Source organism: Rattus norvegicus, chromosome 10, assembly GCF_021556685.1.
Source record: "Rattus norvegicus strain SHRSP/BbbUtx chromosome 10, alternate assembly SHRSP_T2T, whole genome shotgun sequence".
Classification (NCBI taxonomy): Eukaryota; Metazoa; Chordata; class Mammalia; order Rodentia; family Muridae; genus Rattus; species Rattus norvegicus.
Window position 1 is genome coordinate 101,524,960 of NC_141543.1, and position 21,695 is coordinate 101,546,654.

At 42.4% G+C, this 21,695-nt stretch overlaps 1 protein-coding gene across 7 annotated transcripts in view; it reads right to left on the reverse strand.

Moving 5' to 3' along the window:
• Window positions 1-996, reverse strand: part of Abca6 (ATP binding cassette subfamily A member 6) — a 69,586-nt gene extending 68,590 nt beyond the window's left edge. Inside the window, exon 1 of one of the 7 annotated variants that reach the window (XM_087572497.1) lies at window positions 907-996. The gene's annotated coding sequence lies outside the window, so the exon portion shown is untranslated. 7 annotated transcript variants of the gene reach the window in all.
• Between the last annotated feature and the right edge of the window lie 20,699 nt (window positions 997-21,695).

Genomic DNA, 21,695 nt, shown 5'->3' on the forward strand with positions numbered 1-21,695 from the left:
AGATTGATCTTAGCAATATCCACCCATTTATTTGGCAGAGCATAAAAGCACAGCACTTAACTTTACTCACTACAGGGGAGATGTTCACGCTCCTGGAAACAGTCTGGCTTCTCTTTTTTTCTAGTGCATCAGTTCGAGCTTTATCTCTGGTTCAGTTTTGTAAACATTCCTTAAGCAGCTGGCTGCTCTCAGGGGTTCCTACTCACACTGGTTTCAGAAAGGGGATGTGGTTAATCCGGGCTGCACATGAAGACTCTGTTTTGTTTTCTGTGTCCTCTCTCTCTCTCTCTCTCTCCTCTCTCTGGGTAAGCCAGCTCGTCTCCTGGGAAAATACTGTTCTGTGATTGGTTGAGACTAAAACAAACCCTATGTCTGTTCATTGAGCCTTTCAGCTCCAGGAAAAAGAAGGCAGATAAGGGAAACTTGCTCAAGCCTTTCAGATAAGATGAGATCAAGATGGGAAAGAAGATCAAAAATAAAAAATAAAATAAAATATGAACTAAGACCTTGTATGAGAAATACGAAGTCATGTTTTCTCACTATGCATAGCTAAACACAGACGTCAGTTTCGGGGAACTGGGCAAACTCATGCTAACTGGGGAAAGAAGCTGAGGCTGAAAGTTTCCCCTCTTCTTCTATCTCTCCTGTAAAAGTAAAGCAATCTGTATTTCTACCTTGGAGAAATTCTTACAGTAGATAAATGAAGAACTATTTTCAAGGACGTTTCTCCTACTCTGGTCACAGCCTGTGTGGTACTTTTATGAGTTCTGTAATAAAGTAGACTGTGTGTGTGTGTGTGTGTGTGTGTGTGTGTGTGTGTGTGAGAGAGAGAGAGAGAGAGAGAGAGAGAGAGAGAGAGAGGGAGGGAGGGAGGGAGGGAGAGAGACTAGAACACTAAAAGGATACAGATTTTAATGCGTTGATACTAATCTACCTGACATCTACTCCATTCTCGTTGCACTGTGGATCTGGGAGGCGCCGGAAACTTTTGGACCTGCTGCAGCAAAATGTCACAACAGAAAAGCAAAGTCCAGGAGTTGAGAAATCTCAAATATTTGTCATGGCTCTTTATCCACATGTGTTAATAACCCTAAATCAGAGAGAGGTTCCAGAGTGTAGGGGGCGATTTTAAGATGGTAACAGTTAAGGCCATGATATTATACGTGGCAATTAATTCTACTTTTAAAAGTAGACACAAGTGAAATCGCGTGTCTTTTTACCTTGAAAACTGTCGAAACAAACTCGGCAGCAAGGGTATTCTAAAGGCCTTAGGATGGGGCGGGGGGGGGGGGGTGTCACAAACACTTGAAAATTTGCTTCAACTGTAGAAGCAAAGTTTGAAGTAGCCTAGAATATTATTCAGATTTCTATTAATTTTATTGCTGTAGTTCTTTGATAGTCTTTATATTCCTGTTTTGGTAGCTAGTGCTTTTTTAATAAAAAAAAAAAAAAGGAAAAGTTCTTTCTTAGAAATTTTATATAATGCATTTAATCCCGCTAGGCTTCTTATTCCTTGTTTGTTCCATTTTTCCTTGCGTTATTACATCCCAACCCCAGTTTCCTCTACCTCCGCTCCTTCTGATCCCTCTCCCACATCTTCCCCTCTCCCCAAGTTCTACTCCTCTTCTGTTTCCCTTCAGACCAGAGTGGGCCTCCCAGGGATGTCCACCAAACGTGCCATAAAAGTTACAGCAAGTCTAGGCACGTGCGCTCATAGGAAAGCTAGATGAGACTAGATGAGTCAAACCAACAGGAGGAAAAGGGTTCCAAGGGAGGACAAAAGAGTCAGAGGCGAATTATTTTCACTCTGCCTTCTTTAAAATTAAAACTCTTGGCTTTAATAACAACAATTCCTTAACTATATTTACTGTTTTCTCGCTGTTTTGTGTATATAATTATTGGCCTCTTATTTTTCTCCTATTTGAGACAGAGTCTCCTGCTGAACTTGGAGCTAAGCTGTTCTCTTTTATACGCTTGATTTACTTATGGTGGTGACACTATTTTTGACTTAGAATGTAAAGATAAGCCTACAAAATAGTGACCTAACAGGATGAGGAATGTACAGCCTCTGGCTAGGACCTGGAAATATTGGGTAAAATATATTCCAAGTTAGAAGTGGACATGTATAACTGAACTTTAAAAGCAAAGAATAAAGGATACCAAAAAGTAATCAACGATCACAAAACATAAGCAGAGAGTGACGGTAGATCCACGAGGTTCTAAAACCAAAAAGAATTGAAAATTTAGCTGTGCGAATAGCCTTTCAGATCATTAAGTACATCTGGAATTTATTGGATTAAGATCTAGGCCTGCTGGTGTCTTAGTGTTTCTGTGACCCAGACTTTATCACTGATAGGTAGACAATTTACAACTCATTTTCCTACAAGAATCTAGATGTGTTGCGTGACTATTCCGTGCTAAATATAGTCTAGAAAAAAATCTCGTCTCCTACTCCAGGGAAGAATATGGATATAACTTTTCTGTCCAATCGCTGAGATGTAGACAATGAGAACCCAGGGATGGAGAGGTGGCTCAGTGGGGAAAAGCATGTGCTCAGACCCCTACACTAACATAAAAAGGCTGTGTGTGGTCATGCGTGTACATAGGAGCATGCTGCTCCTGTTGGGCGAAGACAGAGGGATAACTGGTACTGACTGGCCACCAGCTCACCACACCCAACGAGAGACTCTGCCTCAAAGAAATAAGGCAGAGCATGGTAAATCAGGACACCCGGTGCTTTTCTCTGATCTGCTCTGGCATTCCATCCACACATGTACACACACATGACATGCATGCACATAACATACACTTCTAGTTTTTCCTTTTCTTATTTTGAGATGATAACACAGCACGTCCTTACTCCCCGTCCTTTTCTCCCTCCAAACATTCCCATCCACCCTTACCTTGCTTGCTTTCAAATTCGTGGCCCCTTTTTCTATTAATTCAGGTCACAACACAATTTTTAAAAATAAATAAAGTCCCCTCTCATACAATACATTCTGGTCACAAGTTCCCCTTTCTCCACTCATTCCAGCTCTCCTCACCTCCACTCTCCTCCAGATCGACTTCCTCTGTTTCCCTCCTGAAAAGAGCAGGCCTTCAAGAGACAAGAACCAACCATGGCAAAGCAAAATATAATAAAACTAGGCAACGGCCCTCATATCAAGACTGGGCAAGGCAACCCAATAGGAAGAAAAGAGTCCTGGGACCAGACAGAGAGTCACCCCTCCTCCCACTGTTAGAGTCAAACAAAAACCACCACGTTACTGCCATAACATTTGTGCAGAGGGCCTGGTAAGGCCCTATGCATAAAAAGAAAATGAAACTTAAATTGTGTGTGTGTGTGTGTGTGTGTGTGTGTGTGTGTGTGCTCGCGCATGCTCGCGCGTGCGTGTATGTGAGCGTGCGAGTGTGTGCACATGTGTGTGTGCGTTTCACTAGTCATATTTCAGGTACGATAGACAGGAGAGATCTTCTTACTAACAGGGACAAGATCATAGCAGTTAGTTTGTACACCCTGGAAGGAAAGTTCATACTGCGATCTTGCACCATTGCTTAGAACATCTCCTCTCAGGATTTTTTCATCCATTAAAATGAGAAACAGAAATGTTGACTTATGTATGAAACCTGTCCTATATAATTGTTGTGGAGATTGAATTTATGAATAATGTCTAGAAAATTGTAAAGACTCCCTGAAAAGAAATGGTTATTGCAGTGGGGGTGCGTGCCTTTAATCCCAGCACTCATCGGACAGAGGCTGGTGCATCTCTGTGAGTTTGAAGCTAGCCTGGTTTACAGAGTGAGTTCTAGGACAGACAGGGTTACACAGAGAAACCCTGCCTCTGGAGAACAGAAAGTTATACGTTCTGATTGTCCTCATCTTCCTGCAATCCTTAACACTCATGGGGTCCTACAAAGAAAACTTGAGCTAGTCAATAGACTTAAATACATTCTTCCTAGAAGAGAACTTTGTGATCAAAAGTGTGTGTGTGTGTGTGTGTGTGTATGTGTGTGTGTGTGTGAGAGAGAGAGAGAGAAAGTTCACTAGTCAACTAAGAATTGAAGTTAACACTGTAACATTGAAAGACCCCAGCTTAGCAGCAGTAACGCCATTTTGCAAGGCTGTACTTAAGATGACTGGTTCGGGAAAGGTTAGAACACTGAGTACACAGCGGCTGCCAAGCAGGATGTGTTTGGTTGAAGGCCTGGCAACAGGACGACTTCGGTTGAGCACCTGACAATGAGAAAAGCCCCGGGAGAGGTCCCACACCCTGGTGGGGGGCCGAGTCAGCCGTTATGTTCCAAGAAGGTAGCTAAGAAACTTGCCCCCGGGCTGAACCCTTGGGGAGCCGAGTCAGCCGTTATGTTTCAGGAAGGTAGCTAGGAAACTTGCCCCCGGGCTAAACCCTTGCCATATTAGAATCCACCAATTATATCCCTGTAACCATGCATCTGCTTCTGTATGCTTGCTTCTGCTCCCCAAAATCCTATAAAAGCCCATCCTTGGTTCCGTGGGGCGCGCCAGTCCCCCGAGTGACTGAAGCACCCGCAGGTGCCTGTGCCTGTGTATCCCGACAATAAACCAAATCCTCTTGCTGATTGCATCCTGTGGTGTCTCGGTCTGGTCTTTGGAGTTAGAGGGTCTCCATCCCGAGGGAAAGTTCTCCCTGAGAGCTTTTCAACATACACTATAGAAATTTTACTTCAATCTAAGAAACTATGTAAATTAGCTAAATTAGAAGACAAAGAAAGTAACCCATTAGAATGCATAAAACTTTAACGTAGCCATAGTAATTGAGATTAGATACTTAATAGATACACTTAGAGCAGATTACACAGTTACAGAGAAATCTTTATTACTTTTTCCTTTCTTTAATAATTTTATTAAATATCTCCTTTCCCAGTTACTCCTCCACCAAACCCCTTATTCTATCCCTCCTTCTCCCTCCCCTTGGCCTTTGTGAGGGTGCTCCTCCACCCACTCCCACCTTATCCCTCTAACATCCCCCTATGATAGGGCATCAAGACTTCCTCCCCTCCCATTGACATCAGATAAGGCCATCCCCTGCTACATATGTCATGGCTCCCTCCAGGTATACTCTTTGGTGGTGGTTTAGTCTCTGGGAGCCCTGGGTGGTCCGGTTAGTTGATATTGTTCTTTCTATGGGGTTGCAATCCCCTCGGCTCCTTCAGTCCTAGCTCTTCCATTGGGATCTCCTGGCTCAGTCCAGTGGTTGGCTGTGAGTAGCTGCATCTGTATTGGTCAGATGCTGGCAGAACCTCTCCAGAAACAGCAATATCTGTATAAGCACCCTGGGTGCCCTGGAATTCGCTCTGTAGACCATGCTGACCTTGAATTCAGAGTTCCTCCTGCCTCTGACTCCTGAGTGCTGGGATTAAAATTGTGTTTCACCACTGTCTGGATTCTTCAGTCTTTTTTCTCTCACCTTATCTGTGTGGTTGTTTTAAAGAGAATCCCCCACAGGCTCCGATATTTGGCTGCTTGGTCCCCAGTTAGCAGAACTGTTGGGGATTAGAAGGTGTGACTTTGATGGAGTGGTGTGTCACTGGGGGTGGCCTTGAAGTTTCCAAAACCCATACCCAGGTCCAGTTTCAATTTCTCTGTGTCTGCACACCACGATGTAAAGCTCTCAGCTACTGTTCCAGCATCTGCCTGAATGCTCCCCCACCATGATGACAATGGACTGACCCTCTAAAACTCTAGGCAAGCCCCCAATTTAAAAGCTTCCTTTCATAAAATTTGTCATGGTTATTGGGTCTCTTCACAGCAATAAAACAGTAATTAAGACAGAAATTGGTACCAGGGACTGGGGTATTACTATGATGTAAATGACCTTGCTCTTTGTTGCAAAAATATGGAAGATGGGCCTTTGGATTTGAAAAGCATTTGAACAGTATAAGTGGGACTTAAAGGGTCATTCTAGTAGGAACACGGAAGACAGTAGGACTGAGAGCTATGTGGACAGTGGTGGCCCAGCTCAAGAGCTTTCAGAGGGGAATTCTATTGGGAGATTGTTCCAGTGATATTTTGCCAAGTAATGTGGCTTCTTTCTGTCCTTCTTCAAAATTTCTTCCAGGAGCTAAATTGGAGAGTTTTGGATCAAGTTCATTGCCAAAGGGGATTTTAAGCAGCCTAGTATTGATTGTGCCACGTGATTATTAGTGACAATATCTTAGGCAAATCTACAATGTAAAAAGGACAAGTAAAGCAAAAAGAAATGCAAACCACACAATTCGAGAAGATTCAATGTTGGAGCCAAGTCTTGTGCTCATTGCCATGAGATGTTTAAAAAAACATGATTCGCAATGGGAGAAAAAAGGGAGTGGTATCCTCAGAAGAAGACTCCACCCAGCTCAGCTTCTAACATGCGAAATGAAATTAAAGAAGAGTTTGTGCAGCAAAGAAAACCGTCAACTGAAAGCTTATGCAAATGTCAGTCGTGGAGGGGGCTAGGTTCCAGTCCAAGGAGGCAGCAGGACACGGAACAGCATGGTTTTGCCATGTGTTTCTGGATTTAGATTAAAAGGGGATACAGAAAGGGTTTGTGGAATCTTCCTTTGTAGTTAAGGAAAGCAACTGAGGCCAGGGATGTGGGGGAAGCATCCTTTCCCTCCCTGCCTCTGGTAACCATATTCTTCATTCAGATCACCAGTTTTGTTTTTGTAGCTTCCAGATATGAGAAATAACTTGTAGCATTTGTCTTTCTATGTCTGACCGATCTTAGTTGACCTAATGTCCTCTGGTTCCATACCCCTTTTTGACAAAGGGGTGTCATTCTCTTTTATGACTACATTCTGTAATAATAACAACAACATTCCATCTTTGTACAAGAATTTTAATCCAGCAAACATGGCTGCTCTGGCAAGAGATCACATCCCAAGACCCTCCAGGTCTCTGTGATCCAGCTAGAATGCAGACAGGCTCTGGATTACAGTATAATCCGTCAGGGATACAGACACTCCTTAGTGTACACCTTTAATCCCTAACAATCAAGTTAAGGTTAGTTTGTGAATGGGGTGGGGACATCCTAGTGGAGACGGGAAAAGGGAGGAGGTATGAGATGTGGGACAGTAGGAGGGTGGACCAGGAGGGAAGTAAAATCTTGAGTGCAAAATTTAAAAAAAAAAAAAGGAGCAGAAAATGAGGGAATGGCCAACCAATGACTGTTCCAAATTAAGACCTACCCCATGGGCAGGAACCAATCACTAAAACTATCAATGACACTCTGCAGTGCTCGCAGACAGGAGTCTAGCACAACTGTCCTCTGAGAGGCTCCACTCAGCAGCCTATGGAAACAGATGGAGACCCACAGCCAAACATTAGAGTTTGTGGAGTCTTGTGAAAGAGTTGAACGGAATGACTGAGGGACCGGAAGAGGATAGGGACTCCACAGGAAAACCAACAGAGTCGACTAATCTGGACCCTTAGGGGCTCCCAGAGACTGCTTGCTTGGGCTGGACGTGGGCCCCTAGCACATGTGTAGCAGATGTGCAGCATGGTCTTCATGTGGGTCCCCAACAACTGGAGTGAGGTTGTCCCTGAATCTTTGCCTACCTGTGGATCCTGTTCCTCTAACTGTGATGCCTCAATGGAAGAGGATGTGCCTGGTCCTGCAGGGACTTGATGTAAGAAGATGGGGTGACACCTGAGACAGTGGGGACTCTCAGAGGCGAAAGGGAGGGGAAAATGGGGGAAAGAACAGCGGGGGCGGGGGATACAGGGAAGACAGGTAGGGCTGATATCTGGGCGTAGAGTGAATAAATATCTTAACAAAATTTTTTATAAAGTTGGGTTTTGGAACCTTCCTTGAAGATCTTTAAAAAGTTAAAATTTCTGTCCCCCCCCCACCAAAAGACAACACCATCTTTACATCTGATCCCCTTTGTGAACTATTTTTCGTAACATCATAGCATTTTCAATCAGAATAAACTCTTCATCCAGGAATGAAGAAGGTAACAGTTCAATAAGCTGGTGCTTACTGAAATAATCATGTTAAAGAGATCCACGGGGTAGTTTTCTTTGGCTATAACTAGTGCATTGTATAGGGTGCATGTGAACATGACAGCTCATGAATGTGAGAGATGAGAGATGAAGAATTCCTCCCCTGTCCTAGGTCTCTGGAACATCTAGAGATGGCCCGGCCACTCCTGATTTCCAACTTTTCCCCTTATGCTCTCCCTACACATAATCTCCCCATCCCATTCCCTCCCCCACCCCTCCCCCATCCAGATCCCTCCCTCTGTCCACCTCTCTTATCTACTTTATTTCCCCTTCTGAGAAAGATTCAGGCATCTTCCCTTGGGCCCTCCTTGTTACTTGGCTTTTTATATAAAGCCACTAAACCAGTTTTTATTAGATTTTTTTTGTCTTGCAAAAAAGTTGTGTGTGTATGTGTGTATGTGTGTATATATGTGTGTGAGAGTGTTTGTGTGTGTGCCTGTGTGTGTGTATGCATGCACGTGCACGTGCATTATCTTCTTTATTAATTCACCTATTGATGGAAATGTAGGCTGATTCAGTAAATTGGCTATTGTGAATATGACACAGATATGCATTTATTTGTTATATGGTGACCTATATGATTCCTTCACATACATACCCAGGAGTGGAACAGCAGGATCATACAGTCGTTCTACTTCTCAGATGTCTCCTCTGTTTTGGTTTTGTGAGAAGCTTCTATAACTAGCTTCATTAGTAACTGAACTAGTGTGCTCTCCCATCACCAGTCTAAGAGTTCCTTTCCTGGAACCCACACCAGCAGCATTGGTTGTTTTCTTGAGGGCCGTTTTGACTTGAGTCATCACTAAGTTTTATAATGGCTAAGGATGCTTACTACCTTTCATAGATTTATCAGTGATCTGTATACTTCTTTTGGGGGAAAGCTGTTCAATTCATGTCCTCATTTACTAACTGGTTTACTAGGCAAAAATATTTTGACTTGATGTATTCTAGATGCTAATCTTTTGATGGATAAGTAGATATATTTTCTCCCATTGCATACGCTCTCTTCACTCGGTCATTTCCTATGCATGGTATGTAGAACCCTCTTAATAGATGTAACCTCCTCTGTGGATTCCTATTTCCTAAGCTACAGTCCTATCCAGCAACTCCTCTCTATGCACTTTTTGCTGTTGTTTATCTCTGCCAATTTTAAGGCTTCAGATTTTACACTAAGGTCTTTGGATTTCCTTCGATGCGGACTATGTAGATCTACATTTGGATGTGGAGTTTTGCCAGCACTGCTTGTCCAAGGCTCTTTTCTCAATGTTTAGGCACCTTTATTAAATTCTATAGTTACCGGAGTTCATCTCTGCACCTTCTATTGTGCTAGGCCACTGGCCTGCATTCCTTCTGTGGGCGCTCTCTTCCTCCCCATCCCCTCCCCTACCCCTCCCCGCCTCGCTCCTTATCCTCTCCGTCTCCCTCTCCCCTTCCTTCCCTCCCCCTCCCTCTCTCTTCCCTCCCCCTCCCTCTCCCCCTCTCTCTGTATGTGTAAAGTACCATGCTATTTTGTTATTATGCTATAGTTTGAAACCAGGTATTCTGTTATCCCCCACACTGCTCTTTTGTACAAGATTTCTTTGGCTATTCGTGGGGTTTTTGTGTTTCCATATAAATTCTAGAATTTTATTTCCTAATTCTATGGAGAATTGTACTGGAATATTGATGTGACTCCATTGAACATATAGACTGAGATTAGTAATACAGTCATTTACATACTATTCATTCTACCAACCTATGACCATGGGATATCTTTCCAATTCCTAGTATCTTCTACAATTACTTTTTATGCTTTAAATTTGAGAGGTTTTTCTACTTCCTTGGTTTGGTTTATTCCTAGGTATTTCACTTTTTGAGACTATTGTGTGACTGTTTTTCTCATTTCTTGCCCAAAGTGCTCGTTTTGGCATATTAAAAAGCCACTCCTTTTATATGTTGATTTTGTATCTTATTTTTCTACAAGTTTTATATTCAAGAATATTCTGGTGGGCTTTAGAGTCTTTCAAGTAAAGAATCATACCCATTGCAAACAGGCAACCTGACAATTCCTCTTAGCTGTTACTGCTTCATTTAGCCAGTCTATAGCTATCTTTTTCTATCTTTCTCATACAGTTTAGGGAATACTGACCCTTTAATAGTCTGGTATAATTTAATAGTCTGGTATAATTTAATAGTCTGGAATCTCTTTGCCTGGGTCTTCCTTTATTGAGAAGTCTACCAATGCTTCAATCTTATTGGCCATTATAATATCTGTTCAAGTAATTTATATCTTGGTTTAACTGTAGTAAGTTACTAAGATAAGCATCTGTAAAATTATACATTTATTCTAGATTTTACAGTTTATGGTAGCATAGTATTCAGTGTATTCCCTGATGATGCTCTGGTCACTAATATGTTTAATGTTCTCATCTTTATCTCTAGTTTGGTTAATTTGGGTCTCCTTTAAATTTCTCTTAGTTAATTTAAGTATTTGTCAATTTCAAAAGAATCATTTTAGGGAACCTTGCTATTGAGGTAGCAGTCCCCTATGGGCAGATGGCTTTGAGCTCAGGACTTTCCTGTCTCTGCTTGTCTTTGTGTGGAGAGTGTCCCTCAACACAGGTGGCTGGCCTTGTCTGAAAAGTGACCTCGTACAGAGCTCACCACAAGGCTGCATAACCCAGCACACATGTCCACTCTGGCTTCCTGCCCACAAGATGATTAGGTGCTGCTCTATAACCAATCAGCTTCCTGCTTACTTGATGTCACAACCAATTAGCCCTTTCCACTCGTGCCCCTAAAATATCTTAAAGTAGACTTGTCTCACTTCAGTGGTCTCCAGAGGTCTTTCTGTCCATACTCTGTTCTGTCTCTGCTCCCTGTGCCCCTGAGGCTGGTGGACAACGGCCTTTGGGGATAAAGGGGAAGAGGGCACAGAAACAACCATTTTTCATTATTTTTTGCTCTTTCAGTCTCATTTATTTCTGATTACATCTTTATCATTTCTTTCCATCTGTTAATTTTTTTTAATTGGAGGGGAATTGGCTGTTCTTTTTCTAAGACCTTGAGATGGATAAGTAAATTTCCTGAGTTCTCTGCTTATTACATGTAAGCACTTACAAAAATTCCCTCTTACAATTATGGGTTCACTTTCATTTCAAGATACTTTGAAGTCTACTTTTAAGTCACTTAGTAGATTTGGAGAGTCAGGAGAAGGGTGTTGTGGTGTCTGAATACCTATCAATGGGAACTTGATATTGATATCACTATTTTATTTCGACCTAGCTGTGTCCCTTCTTAATCCAGTAATATGTTCATGAAGTTCAGTGCAGCAATGTTCAATACATTTATAATTATTATATCTTGATGGATTTTCCCTTTATTATTATGTAGCCACCTCATTTCTTTCTGATTTTGGTTTGACTTAAAGTCAAAAACCAAATAAAAGTAAAGTCACTCCCACCTGCTTTTCTCTTTACTTGCATATCAATATTAATCCTCCTTCACCTTCACCATATTTGTCTTGGTCTGTGTGTATGTATGTGATATATATGTATATATATATATATCTTGCAAACAACAAAGTGAATACTGTTTGTATTTCAATTTTTCTGTCTATTGTTTTTATGTATTTTTTAATGTTTTTATTATAATTTTATTTTTATTGGATATTTTATGTATTTACATTTCAAATGTTATTCCCCCTCCCCCTCTCCCTGCTTCTATGAGGATGCTCCCATTCCCACCCACCCACTCCCACCTCACCACCCTGACATTCCTCTACACTGGGGAAACAACGAGCCTTCACAGGACCAAGGGCTTCTCCTCCCATTGATGCTGGACAATGCCATCCTCTGCTACCTGTCTACTTATCTTAAACAAGAGCCATAAGGGCACTTATATTTACGATTATTGAGAACTATTTGTTAATTCCTATTAATTTTAATATTTGCTTTCCAAATCAGTTCAGTTTTTCTTTTCTTTCTTCTTCATTCATCCTAAGCTTCTGACTTACTGAGTTCCTGACGCTGGTTCTTCTGTTTTTTTCTTTAAAGCTGTCCGAGTGGAATGCTTCCTCATCTCCGTCCTCCATCTCTGATCTGGCTTTTCTTTCTGTTTCCGTGCACTGGTGCTGCTTCCTATTGCATCTTCTCTTTGACCTACTGGGGCTTTATTTCCAATGTTTCTATTTAGATTGTTTGTTTTTAGAATCTCAAGTTCCTAGAAGTTGTGACCATTCTTCCTCGGGTCCTGAATAACCCTTTGGCCATTCATCTGATTATCTGAATACTCTATGAAGCCACTGACCATCTTAAACACTCGACTTTTGAATTCTTTGTCCAGAATTAACAGCTTCGTACATTGGGATTCAGCTATAGAAAGAGTATGATCTTTTTGGCATATCATGCTGTCTTGCTTTTGCACATTTCTTGTTTCTGTGTTGCCATCTGTACACCTGTTGAGGTGGATATCTGTTTATTTGGGATCTTCTTACTGAGCGGCTCTCTCCTGAGGGCCTAACTGCCAGTATCACTCAGAAATTAGAAAACAAATTACCATAACAACAAGAACAGAAAACGAAAAGTAGATATAGAAATACAATTAAGATCAATTAAGGCTGACCAGTATACCAATAACCAGAGGAAATGGGAAAAATGTAGAGTAAGATAGGAAGTTAAAAACTAAGTTAACAATAAGCAAGTTACACAAAGGGTCTGGGAAATAGTAAAAAGAGGAGGAAGAGGAGAAAGAAGAGAAGGAAGTAGAAGAAGAAGCAGCAGAAGCAGCAGCAGCAGCCAAGTTAAATATAAAGGGGAAGGGAGGGGTCTGAGGGAGATAAAGGAGCAATGGATAGACCTGATTATAAAGCAAAGAAAGGGGATAAAATTAAGGAAAGTTAACACGATAAATAAAAATAAAAATCTTTGTAAAAATAATGTAAAAACAAAGGGGTTAGAATGTAGCTGGGTGGTAGAGTCCTTGCCATGCATCCACAAAGTTCTGCATTTGACAGACAGACAGACAGACAGACAGACATGCACACACACACACACACACACACACACACACAGACACACACACACACACACACACACACACACACACACACACACACACACACACACCCCACCCGGGACAAAAACAAAACTTTAAATATGAAGTAAAAAGAAAACATGAAAAAATGAGGGGGAAAAAGGTTAAGAGTTTAAAAAAAAAAAAAAAACCTAACGGAATTGTAGAGGCTTCTTTGAGGTTCTCTCCAAGGCTGGAACTTCCAGCTATGGCAAGGTGCAGTTGCAGCTTAAGTCTTTCCTTGTTACTATTCAGTGTGCTGCTGTTTGCACTGATGGCCAAGCCACTCGAGCATCGACTGTCACTACAAGGACGAGTTCATCTTAGCAGCTCTCCTTCCTTGTGTGTCAGGACTCACTGTTAGCACACTGAGCAACAGCCTGTGGACTTGCCAGGTCTGCAATCCCTCCAGAAACCTCCCACTTTGTGCATCAAGCTGTAGGTAATGTCCAAGCCATAGGGCATCCCTGAGTACCCTGGAGGATGAAAAGGGATTTTACTGGAGCAGAAGAACCAAGGGAACCTGACACTCTGCTTGCTGGTCTCAGTGCATTTAGGGATCTCTCTATACCAAAATGGCGGGAAGCGAGTCTAAAAGAAAACAGTGATCTCTTGGACCAGAGCAAAATGTTCTTAGCCCTATCTGGCAGCAAACTGCACATGACAGGAAGGCAGCTCCAAAGGCCTGACGGCACCCCAGGAACTTCCGTGCTGTTCTCTAGTTATTCTGAGATGGCGGGTCAAGCCCTATGATCAAACTTAGCTTGCTGGTTCTCCAGTTACATGCACAGGGCTTTGTGTTTGTTCCAGAGTAGGGCAGACAACCATACCTACAATTAAACTCGGCTCGATGTCTCACTGTTCCCTGCTCCAGGGCTACCCTTTGTGGCCCCTGCCTATCTAGACACGAGGCAGCATGTCTCCAGACTCCTTGAATGTCGGTTGTGCTGTTCTCCTATCTCTGAACTGTCTCGGTCTCACACAGTACCTTGCTATACCATTGGAAGATAAAGGCATCAGCACAATGCATTTCTGTTCCCACACTGGCCTGCCGTGCAGGAGTCACTGGAATATCATAGACTCTCATGGACTTATGACGTACACAAAGTGTGAGTCTGCTCTTTTGCTACAATTGCCAGTCTTTCCACAGAGGTGCTAAGCTTCTCTTCTGTGTGTTGTGGCTTTGTTTTCCCAGCCCTCCCCATTGCTCCTGTAGCTCAGGCTAAGAGATGTTTCCTCTTTCTCCCTACACCTTTTTATCACTTGTTCCCTATGCCCTTTCTCTGAATCTTTGGAATAAAGACTATCTTGCTACCCAGCCTTTTCTTTCTCAGAATCACACCAAGAAAGCTTCTAAACTGCCACCCTCCTGGCCCCTGGCCCCAGCATGTAACTTTAATGAAGTCAAATATCTTCTAAAGGTGAGAAGTTGGCACTTTTTTATATTAATGGGATCTTGATTCTCCCAGTAGAAGAATTACCAGCTAAATCTTTAAATGGCTCTGTAAGAGAAACAATAAGCCCGTGGGAGAGAGACCTCACCGCCTGATCAGGTGGGCACTCCTGAGACTGCAGAGCGGAGGAGACCACCAACACTGCCCACCCCTGCCCACATCCCTGGCCCAAGAGGCAACTGTATAAGGCCTCTGGGTTCCCGTAGGGGAGGGCCCGGGAGCGGCAGGACCCCTGCGCCAGAGACACCGCCGGAACCTGAAGGAAACAGACCGGATAAACAGTTCTCTGCACCCAAATCCCGTGGGAGGGAGAGCTGAACCTTCAGAGAGGCGGACACGCCTGGGAAACCAGAAGAGACTGCACTCTGTGCACATCCAGACGCCAGAGGAAAACACCAAACGTCATCTGGAACCCTGGTGCACGGAGGCTCCCGGAAAGAGCGGTGCAGATCTTCCCGGTTGCTGCCGCCGTGGAGAGGACTTAGACAGTACCCCACGAGCAAACTTGAGCCTTGGAACCACAGGTAGGACCAACTTTTCCCCTGCAAGAAACCTGCCTGGTGAACTCAAGACACAGGCCCACAGGAACAGCTGAAGACCTGTAGAGAGGAAAAACTACACGCCCGAAAGCAGAACACTCTGTCCCCATAACTGGCTGAAAGAAAACAGGAAAACAGGTCTACAGCACTCCTGACACACAGGCTTATAGGACAGTCTAGCCACGGTCAGAAATAGCAGAACAAAGTAACACTAGAGATAATCTGATGGCGAGAGGCAAGCGCAGGAACCCAAGCAACAGAAACCAAGACTACATGGCATCATCAGAGCCCAATTCTCCCACCAAAGCAAACACGGAATATCCAAACACACCAGAAAAGCAAGATCTAGTTTCAAAATCATATTTGATCATGATGCTGGAGGACTTCAAGAAAGACATAAAGAACTCCCTTAGAGAACAAGTAGAAGCCTACAGAGAGGAATCGCAAAAATCCCTGAAAGAATTCCAGGAAAACACAATCAAACAGTTGAAGGAATTAAAAATGGAAATAGAAGCAATCAAGAAAGAACACATGGAAACAACCCTGGACATAGAAAATCAAAAGAAAAGACAAGGAGCTGTAGATACAAGCTTCACCAACAGAATACAAGAGATGGAAGAGAGAATCTCGGAAGCAGAAGATTCCATAGAAATCATTGACTCAACTGTCAAAGATAATGTAAAGCAGAAAAAGCTACTGGTCCAAAACATACAAGAAATCCAGGACTCAATGAGAAGATCAAACCTAAGGATAATAGGTATAGAAGAGAGTGAAGACTCCCAGCTCAATGGACCAGTAAATATCTTCAACAAAATCATAGAAGAAAACTTCCCTAACCTAAAAAAAGAGATACCCATAGGCATACAAGAAGCCTACAGAACTCCAAATAGATTGGACCAGAAAAGAAACACCTCCCGTCACATAATAGTCAAAACACCAAACGCACAAAATAAAGAAAGAATATTAAAAGCAGTAAGGGAAAAAGGTCAAGTAACATATAAAGGCAGACCTATCAGAATCACACCAGACTTCTCGCCAGAAACTATGAAGGCCAGAAGATTCTGGACAGATGTCATACAGACCCTAAGAGAACACAAATGCCAGCCCAGGTTACTGTATCCTGCAAAACTCTCAATCAACATAGATGGAGAAACCAAGATATTCCATGACAAAACCAAATTTACACAATATCTTTCTACAAATCCAGCACTACAAAGGATAATAAAGGGTAAAGCCCAACATAAGGAGGCAAGCTATACCCTAGAAGAAGCAAGAAACTAATCATCTTGGCAACAAAACAAAGAGAAGAAAAGCACACAAACATAACCTCACATCCAAATATGAATATAACAGGAAGCAATAATCACTATTCCTTAATATCTCTCAACATCAATGGCCTCAACTCCCCAATAAAAAGACATAGATTAACAAACTGGATACGCAATGAGGACCCTGCATTCTGCTGCCTACAGGAAACACACCTCAGAGACAAAGACAGACACTACCTCAGAGTGAAAGGCTGGAAAACAACTTTCCAAGCAAATGGTCAGAAGAAGCAAGCTGGAGTAGCCATTCTAATATCAAATAAAATCAATTTTCAATTAAAAGTCATCAAAAAAGATAAGGAAGGACACTTCATATTCATCAAAGGAAAAATCCACCAAGATGAACTCTCAATCCTCATCTTCGGTTGGTTTATATACAAGTGTGCAATTTCTAGGCTTGAAAGTAAAATGATGCTATCTGGTGCTGGATAGAGGAGCCTTATTTTTTATTATGGCAGCTTGCTATTTTTGTAACATGGTGATTTGGTTGAACACAATAAAGTACAGTAGTAACTGATCTCCCCTTCTTCCTGGATGAGTGAGGAGATGATTAAATGTTGATGTCAGCATCCTTGAGCATATTCAGATGAGCTTCTGCTTCTGTTGAAAAGGATGCTGTGTTTGATTGTGGTCCGAAGCTTTGAAGCACTACTTGGCATCTCCTTCCTTGGATGTCTCACTGTTTAAACATAACAGATTTGATAGCTTGTTGGTAAGGTGAGGTCCAGCTTGTCTCCACTAGGTCATCTTCATGTGAATCCGGTGGTTATACGGTTTTGTTCTAGGGATATTTCATTTTTTTAATAACGGTTTTAGCTGACATTCATGGAGAGAATGAATCCTTAGAACTGTGCCACTAGTGAAAGGAAATCCTGTCTAGAGTATGTTTCTTTACAAAGCTGTGTCACACCGTCCTTTGGGCCCTCTGCTGGAAAAGTAGAATCAAGTCTCAAATAATGCCTTTTAAATTGTATCCTCTAGTATTATAGATGTAGGACAGTACTGTATCATACCTCTGTGGATGTAAAATAGCTTGTACCTGCTTTATGATACGTAGTAGTGACCGTGCTTTATCAGAGCTGTTTTTAATGATGTTGCTCAGAATGTTTTCTTTCCAGATGATGATTGAGAAGCTAATTTAAAAAAAAAATGGGGGCTGGGGATTTAGCTCAGTGGTAGAGCGCTTACCTAGGAAGCGCAAGGCCCTGGGTTCGGTCCCCAGCTCCGAAAAAAAGAATCAAAAAAAAAAAAATGGTGCCAGGTACCACAAGAGTAACAGAACTGTGCTGTTTTCTCGGGTTTTGTTTTTTTACTTTTTTTTTTTTTTTTTAATGGAGTGTGCTGGATGTCTCTACAGTTTTGTTCAGATGACTGCAGAACCTGGAAAAGCTGTTGCTGCTGTTGATGCATAACACACTGCTATTATTGGTCTTTTTATATAAATATAAATATATATATACAGATAAAAAGAAACTGCTTGAAGAAGAAAAAAAAGGGGGGGGGGGACAAGAATACCCTTGGCAGGGAATAGAGAGACAAAGATTAAAACAGAGACAAAGGAACACCCATTCAGAGCCTGCCCCACATGTGGCCCATACATATACAGCCACCCAATTAGACAAGATGGATGAAGCAAAGAAGTGCAGGCCGACAGGAGCCGGATGTAGATCGCTCCTGAGAGACACAGCCAGAATACAGCAAATACAGAGGCGAATGCCAGCAGCAAACCACTGAACTGAGAATAGGACCCCCGTTGAAGGAATCAGAGAAAGAACTGGAAGAGCTTGAAGGGGCTCGAGACCCCTTATGAACAACAATGCCAAGCAACTAGAGCTTCCAGGGACTAAGCCACTACCTAAAGACTATACATGGACTAACCCTGGACTCTGACCTCATAGGTAGCAATGAATATCCTAGTAAGAGCACCAGTGGAAGGGGAAGTCCAGGGTCCTGCTAACACTGAACCTCCAGTGAACTAGATTGTTGGGGGGAGGGCGGCAATGGGGGGAGGATGGGGAGGGGAACACCGATAAAGAAGGGGAGGGGGAGGGATTAGGGGGATGTTTGCCCAGAAACCGGGAAAGGGAATAACACTCGAAATGTATATAAGAAATACTCAAGTTAATAAAAAAAAATTCAAAAAAAAAAAAAAAAGAGAAACAATAAACCTATTTCGAGTGCATAAGTAATACCAGTTTTACTACTGAAAGTAATAGGATTGAGAAATACAAAAACTGGAGATTACAGTGAGATCTCTACTAACAATAATCCCTTAAGGGTTTTGTTTGCCCATCTCTGCCAATCCACATCCCAGTTTTTTAAGTTATCAATAAAGTTTGGTTTTGGATAGTAAGTGCTGAGATTCTCTGGTCCTGTGCAGGAGAGCTGGCTCAGAGGTTAAGAGTGCGTTCTGCTCCTTTAGGGGACCCAAGCTGGGCTCCCAGCACTCGCCTGAAGCTAACTACTGTCTGTAACTTCAGTTCTGTGGATTCTGACCTCTTCTGGCCTCGGCTGGCACTGCATGCACGTGGTACACAGACATAGGTGCAGTCAAAACACTCATACACGGAAATAAGTAGATAGGATCTAAAAAAAAAAAAAAAAAGGTAAAAAGTCCTTGAAGACTATTTTGTACAATACATGAAAAAAAAAATCCAGGCTTTGTGACTTCTTAGAGGCATCAAAGGAGGGACTGAAACCAGTGATTTAATCCTTGCCTTGGGTCTTCAAAACCCCTCACAATTGTATTAGTAAAGCCTAGCTTTCGGGGTGGCAAGCGTCTGGGCTGTCTACTGGCTCGCTTTACATTTCCTGCTCTTTGTGTCACCTCTTGAGTCCTGTCACTACTTCCCCCAACAGACTAGCACTTATGCAGCCAACACAGTGAGTAGAACTCAGCCTCCGGTCACCAAGGTTGCCTTGCTAGCTCTGCCCCAGCTCAGAAAGCCTTGACCCAGTTCCCTTCCCGGACTATGACGGTGCCCTCCCGCACGGCCCTCTGCTGCCACCTAGCGGTCAAAGGGTTTATCCGTCTGTCCACCTTGTCTATTCCAATGTTGCTGGAGCAAAAGAAATTGGCCTTGTTGATTATATCATGGGCTTTTAGGCTAACAGCCACTTACCGGTGAGTTCTCACCATGTGTGTTCTTCTGTGTCTGGGCTACCTCACTCAGGACGGTATTTCCTAGTTCCATCCATCTGACTGTGAATTTCATGAAGTCATTGTTTCTAATCGCTGAGTAGTACTCCATTGTGTAGATGTACCACATTTTCTGTATCCATTCCTCTGTTGAAGGACATCTGGATTGTTTCCAGCTTCTGGCTATTATAAATAAGCCTGCTATGAACATAGTGGAGCACGTGTCCTTGTTCTGTGTTAGAACATCTTTTGAGTAGCTTAGGAGGAAGACCAGGTGTGGAAGCTTCAGTCCTGCACTGAGGGGGGAAACAGAATGATTGCGGGAAGTGGAGGAGAGGGAGACCTGGGAGGGAAAGAGGAGGAGGGGGGAATAAGGGGGACAGTATCTGGTACTGGAGGGGATGGGAGAGAGGTACGAGGGTCAGAAAATCAAATAAAAATATGTGGTAGTGGGGGATGAAGAACTGGGGGTAGCCACTGAAGGATCCCAGATACCAGGGAAGCAAGAGGCTCCCAGAACCCAATGGGAATGACTTTAGTCAAAATGCATGCAGTGAAGAGGAGCTAGAACCTGGAGAAACCACCTACAATAGACAGGCACAGCCCCCAGCTGAGGGATGGGGCCACCACCCATCTCACAGTTTTTAACCCAGAAATGGTCCAGTCCAAGAGAAAGACAGGGACAAAAGTATGGAACAGCGACTGAAGGAAGGGCCATCTGGGGACCATCCCACCCGGGTATTTAGCCTGACTACAGACACCAAACACTCTTACTGTTGCCAAGAGACGCTTGCTGACAGGAACCTGGAGTAGCGATCCCTTGGGAGGTTCAGCCAGCAACTGACCAATGCAGAAGTGGACGACGGGAGCCAACCATCAGACTGAGCATTTAAATGGTAAATCACTATTGTAAGTTCTTTTGACTTTCAACTAGACAAAATGACCAGAATACATCCAGTGGCTCTCTGAGCAACGAAATTCCCTATTTTTTTCTCGGTTGTTTACTGTTGAGTTTGAATATGATTGAACTACAATTCTTCCCAGTGTTTTCTTATCCCTTACTTTATGCAGGTCCTTAAAAGATATTACCATTTTAGTTACAAATTGTTGCTTCAATTTTGAACTTAAGTTACTCATGCAGTTATGAACATTAAATAACAAAGAACCCATTTTGGTATACAAAATGAAATCTGTCACAGATTTTTAGCTCTTAAAGTTTATTATTAATAATATAAGCACATTCATTTTTCTTAAAGGGCAGCATTGAGAATTGTACATACAACACATTATGAATAAAAAACAAGTAAATTTTTACCTTATAAGAATAGCTGATACAAAAATAATTCACCTGAGAATAAATTCTTTCACTTTATGTAATATGCTATTTCAAGGGGAAAGATGAAAACTCAATGTTAACAGTATTAAAAATACATTAAGAAAAAGCATTTACTATTTTAAGAAAAGTCATGCCTTTTTAAATGCTACATGAAAATATAAGGTGGCATTCTAACAATGTGAGAAGACAGTCAGAATGAGACACTGAGTGACCAACAAAGGATCAGGAAAGCAACACTTACCCTAGTTAATCAGTTGTGCTGTTCGTTCTCCTATTCGGTATTTTAACTACTAGTAGCAAAGCATTTTCATATCATAACTGGTTACTGAAGTATCTATCTTTCTTTTCATAAAATGCAAGATCTTACAGAGCCAAACAGTCCATCCTCCTCCGTAGAGCCCTTCTGGAAACAGTCCCTGGAAGGCGTGCTGAGCTAAGTACCCAAAGATGTTCTAGCGGTGAAATTAAACTGACTAAAATAATTTTTGCCAAAATAATTTTAGAAAAAAAAAAAACCAAACCACTGCTTTTTCCTAAGACTGACTTAAAAGAAGGGAAGCTCGCATCGAAGGCAAACCATTCAGAATGCTTCTTTCTCATTACCAGCCCTGACTGGCCCCTCTCTGCAGGAGACAGCCGGGCCTTCCACCCAGCAGGGCTCTGCCTTTGCTCACTACTCTTCTACATGGCCACCATGGGCAACAGAAGGCAGGAAGGTGACGCTGAGGCTTGTTTCCATGTGCTGCCCAGCAAAGACACATTTCTCTACCTGGATTGATATGGAACGAAGTTCTGAAAGCAATAATTTAAGATATTTTAAAATAAAT